The sequence below is a fragment of the Solenopsis invicta genome, chromosome 2 (genome assembly GCF_016802725.1).
Source record: "Solenopsis invicta isolate M01_SB chromosome 2, UNIL_Sinv_3.0, whole genome shotgun sequence".
Classification (NCBI taxonomy): domain Eukaryota; kingdom Metazoa; phylum Arthropoda; class Insecta; order Hymenoptera; family Formicidae; genus Solenopsis; species Solenopsis invicta.
This window is the reverse complement of record NC_052665.1, coordinates 12,112,051-12,117,906: the sequence shown is the minus strand read 5'-3', so window position 1 is coordinate 12,117,906 and position 5,856 is coordinate 12,112,051.

Below are 5,856 nucleotides of genomic sequence, written 5' to 3'. Positions count from 1 at the left end.
CCCCTCATTCGCCCAATAGTGCGCAAAGAAAAAAGTAAAGGATAAAAGGTGGAACATGTGCCGGCAAAACCTCAAAATCAAATATTGATTCTCGGTTATACGCGTAGAGCGTCACGCGATGCCGGACCGCCTTTATTAAGTGATTACTCTCATTAGCTTGCACGCGATGCGCTTTGTAGCGGTCATTACAAGCCGATGGGACACAAAATGGCCATTCTCCTCCTTCGTTCCGATACAAAACATGCGTATTCGTCTCCTCGTTAATCGTACGACGTCAATTGAATTTTTATGAAATAATTTAAAAACTAAAAAAATGTCTTGATCTAATTAGCGCGAACAATGCATGTGTCATTAATAACGAGCGCAGCCACGTTTTGTGATATCTTTCTCGCATTATAATTCCCATCGCGCTTTTTTTTGCGCTCCCGCTGCAACCTATGCAAATGGCCGTCCTCGAATGGCACGACAGAAGTTGCAACGAACAAAGGAGAATCCCTTGTGGTCCCGTTACGAGGGTGTCGATATCGCCGTACATTATCGCTCGAATGCACATTGTCATTAATATTATTATCGATTACAAGTATCAACGTGGCTCGTGGATCTGAATTTATATTGGATTTAAATAGCGCCATTCGCGCGACGCGACGCGACGATAAACGAATTGCCTCTACTTGACTCTCACAAACACGATACGGATCACAAAGCCAGAACGAATATTTACGTCAAATTCAAACAACGATGAAGTGTTTAACTCGTGAATCGAATGACAAGGCAAAGAAATGTGCCAAAAATGCGACCTTTGTAACGGGACATCAAAGCAAACCGCAGCCGTTTGAATCACAGTGAATCCAAATAATCTTCGCTGCAGAGAATTTTATTGTTGAAGCAAGAGTAAAAATCGTGTTTTTGTGCCAAGTCCGAACGTAGCACGCGAGTCATTCGGTCATGAACGTCGCCGAAAAGAAGAAAAGTGACGGCTCGAATCTAAAGGGTTCATCGATCGACCCACGGACCGATTAGCCCCCGGACGGACGGTTGGCTAGCGCCAACGCGAGTCGCGGTCGGCTTTTTGCGTCGCGGTTTTCACCGTCGCTTATTTCGCCTTCTCTCCTATTCTCTTCCTCCTCCACCTCGTCCTCCCCCTCGTGTCCCCCGCGATCGACCGACGCGCGATTCGTCCATTTGCTCGTCATGGCTTGAATTCTTCCCGACCGATCGACCGGACGACGAACCGGCCATTTGGAATTCGATCAGAAATACTTAAGTTGGCGTCTGCTGCTTTCCTCGATCCCTCCGACCCACCACCACCCTCCGCGTTCGTCTCTCTTTCGCGGGCTCGCCGCATGCACTCCCAAGGCTCCGTAAGTCACCAGATCGGTCCTCGCCAATCGGTTAAGCGCGCTGCTCGACATCGGCTGGACGAGCTTTCAACCTCCTACCGGCCCGTCGTCGCGACCATCCCAGAGACTCCCGAAAGAATTTAAATTAGTCCCAGCACGTATCAAACTAGCTAAAATTAATTGATTTATGGATGCCGGATCGCGACGGTTCACTGCGAAGGCAAATACCGCCGTTGCAGTTAGTTCCATTTGTTTAGTTTTCAAGTTCGAGTTCGAGAAAATTCAAAACGATTGCACATTTCTTCATTTACCTAGAGATTCTTTCAACAAATTTTTAAATCTTTGACTTTTTTTTTTGTTAGAGCATTCAAATATATATATCGAGTTGTTAGATCTCTATTCAATAAATTTTTGAACATGTCACAAAAATTAATTTAATACTTTATGTGTAGGAAAGTTCTATTTTATGGATTCTAGCGTAAGTAGGAAGCGCGGAACGTTATTTATTGCAGCAAGAAGTACATAAATTCACATCAAATGGAACCGCCTACTTTAAGAGTCTTGGCATTGAATAGTCTTAGGATATCGTGGCAGCTTACCATTATATATAATCATCGCGTAATGATTGATCGTTTCCACTGTGATCAGAAATTCTCGCTACGTGTATACACCACATTTACATCATGTAGGTGTTTCAGCAAATATGAAAAAAAATTCCTGAATACTCAACTATTGCGCCTGTTTTTTGTTCAACTCAACGAATGTTAACTGTTCTTTTTTTAAAAAAGACCTTCAACTTTTTGACAAAAAAAGTGATGTTTCATCAACGAATTTCGCACGCATATATATAATCCTTTGAAGTGCCGCATTGTGGGTCATAATTTAGATGGAATTCCATTTAACAAGCTAGTAACGATGAAACATACTTTCATATCTCACTTTGTACAGTCAAAGAGCCGTGAAAAGATTAGGAACGCCATCTAGCAAATTATTGATTATAATTCTGCGACCCTGCTGCTGCTTGGATAGTCTATAATTCGTCGACGTTTATGTAATTCTATTTTAAGATCTGAAAATACCAACATCTGATATAACTCTACCTTATACCATCATGTAGAGCTCCACATTAACGGCACTCTGCCGAAATAGCTTACCACGCGGCACTTGGCAGAAATTGGAACTTTGTTTCAATTACAATGAGCTACATATGCATGAATAATTTTTACAAATAAAGATAATAAAAAAAGTTTGATGTAACCTAAATTATTCTACTCTTTTCCTTCTATTTTACAAGAAAAATCAGCATCACAATTTATATATTAAAGAAATACCGACAAGAGATAACCGATCCTTCGGTTCAGTCCAACCATATCACGATAATATTATCGTATTTGCAATAATTCATATGCTATTCTAATAAAATGATAAAAAGCTTAATTTATCATAAATTAATCAAGTTTTATATACATATGTACATACATATAAAAACATATGCATGAATTATACATTTATATGTACATATAAATTAATAGTAATTTTAACTCTATTACTTTTAGCTTCAGCAATCTTCATAATTTTCACTTTTATTGTAACAATCTATCAAAATATTTCATTGCACGTCTTAAGAATGTCAAGTAAGAATGATCATCACTCTCTCGTCTAGTCTGAAAATTTTTGTTACAGAGAAGCAGCATGTAACAGGCGTTATAAAGTATCGCAATACGCTGCGGCTGTTTCTGCAACATATATCTGGCAAATCGTGAGATGGAAACAAACGTTTGCACTTATAGTCCCGTGGGAGAGAGCAACATGTCTGTTGCTCAAGAAACTTCGTCGAAAGAATCCAACTAATACTTTCAGCACCGTAATTACAGTCGACACGATTCATACAGCGGTTTCGACGTCTCGAGGGAAAGTTTGCCCTGGCGCGGTGAGGCGAGGATAAGAAGCAGCCCTTGAACAAACGAGACGACTCGCTACCTCCGAGAGGTCAAAGAGTATATCTACTCACTCGACAAGAGAGGTTGTACAAAGGAGTAAAAAGAAGAAAAACAACAATAGTCCTGCGTCGATCTCTCTACCAGTTTCTTCAAGAGATAGGTCGAGGATCTCCACATGAATTCTCTTTCAACAATCAGGAAGCCATCAAAAGTTCGTTGAACGTGAAACCCACGCAGAGAAGTGGACAGAAAATCTCGATAAAAAGAGTGAAACTCTTAATCAAAATAAAGACAATACTTCAAACTTTCGCAAAAATTAATGAAAATCTTCGTGAAAAGTTTTAAGCTCTTATACTTACAATGTAAATAATTAATTTTTTTAATTACGACAGAGAGAAACAGAGAAAGAAAGAGAAATTGATTTATTGATGGATTGTAGTTCTAATGCAAGCCCCCTAGGAACAAATACAGTTAGAAAAAGAATACAGAAGATGAAACAACAACAATAATAATAATAATAATAATAATAATAATAATAATAATAGAGCAGAAACAAAAAGAAAAAAAGAAGAAAAACAGTGAACAAAATATTATGCAAAAGTAAAGTAGTGAGAGGTAATAATACAAATAATACAGTGTCAGTTGGTGATAGATGAAAAATGAAAAATAAAAAAAATAGTATAATGCAGGTGCACAAAATGAGAAAGTTGAGAAATGAAGAGATGAGAAATGATATTGCGAATCGAAATGCAAAAGTAAGAAAGACAACGAGATGTGAGAATAACATACAGAATTGCGCAATATAGAGTATACGAATTACATTAACATTCAAAGCTAAGCCGTGTCGTGCTGTGTCGCTGCAGGTGGCGAAAGAGGACCCGCTTAAACGAATTGAACGATTCCGATTCTCGGATGGGAAGAGGGAGAGTTTTACAGGGAGGAGGAGGGCTGTGTAAGCAAAGGACCACTAATAGCAGGATAGAGAGAGAGAGAGAGAGAGAGAGAGAGAGAGAAACCCATTAATCTAAAATCATTACTATCATGTTATTCATAACAACAATTTTCAATAATGTGTAATGTGATGTTTTCAAACTTGACGTATTTAATATTGCACACAACATCGATATAAACACATTTTAACCATAACTTAGAAATAATATTTTTAAAACACTTCAACAATGTTTTAAAAAAAAGTATGTATCAAATAATCTTTTTAAAATGTTATATGATATTTTAAATTATTTATAATTTAATAGTATTTCATAATGTTTAAAAATACACTTAAAATTAACGTTTCAAAGTGTTGCTTTAATGTTTCTTGCATACTGAAAGAGAGAGAGAGAGAGAGAAAGAGAGACACTCTCAAGCGGACAGTTCGCACAACTTTCCTTGTGCATAATCTCCTAGTCGAATTTGTATCTCCATCCGAGCTCTCACATGGCTAATTTCGGAAGTCCCAAAGCAGTTCACGCGTAATGTCAGCTTCCGAATTAGACACGAGCTTGGACTTTGTATCAGGTTGGTGTGATGCTCTTGATTAAATATGGGACGTTGCGCCAATCTCATGGGAGGAAGCTACAAATCTTTCAGACGAGAGAAAGAGAGAGAGAAGGGGGGAGGGGAAGAAGGTTAGCGGAAGGTCGTCAGAGCGAAACCTCCGGTTTATTTCGAATCGATCGCCAGGCATGTGTTCGAGGGTACTCGGGCTAATTCGGCTCGCATCGGCGATTCAAAACTGTTCGATTCGTAAAGTAACCACATAGCCCATATCATGCGATAAACACCGCTAGGTTCCACCTTCTCCCCCCTTCTTTCACTCTCCCTTTTCACAAGATCGACCCTCTCGCGTATAAACGCGGTCAGAGATGCGCGAGGATAGCGTTGCGTCTACCAAGAAATTTGGATCCCTCGATCAATACTGCGCTCCCTCTGCGCCAGTCGAATCACCATCGTCAAAAATATGTAATGTAAAAATGTTATCTCAATTTCTTGATATGTAAATTTTCAAAAATGATATATTCTCACTTCTCTCTCTCTTTTTCTCTTTCTCTCGGTCTTTTTTTCCTTTATAACTTTTTTATCGTTAACATGCATTTTTCAGAAGAGCAAATTCTTCTTTACAAAGTTCTTTCTTTTCGTCATTAAAAATTCTTTATCTCGGCAATTATGCTAAGGAAACGCTCGCAGATGACAAGTACTCGTACCACCGGTAAGATAAAAAATAAAGAAGATAAAGCATCTTTTTAACAGTCTTCATTCCCGGAATAAGGTTCATTATGCAAGGTAAAAGACTGTCCCGACAGGTTCATCGCGTAACCAAAATAGTTGGAATCGACCACTCTGTACTATTCTTGCAGAACGAATAAAAAAGATTATATCGTGAGGAATATTTTAATAAGAGAATTCAATTGAAATGAGTAACATTTAATTCCTGTCAACCTCTCGTACAAATCTCAAACACGTTCCGCGCTCAGTAAATTCCGGAGGAAGATTTACATCGGTTCCGTGAAGAATTCTTTCTTATTGAGTAAACTGCCAGGGCGTAAGCAAAAAGAATTTTATTATTCTGAATTTTA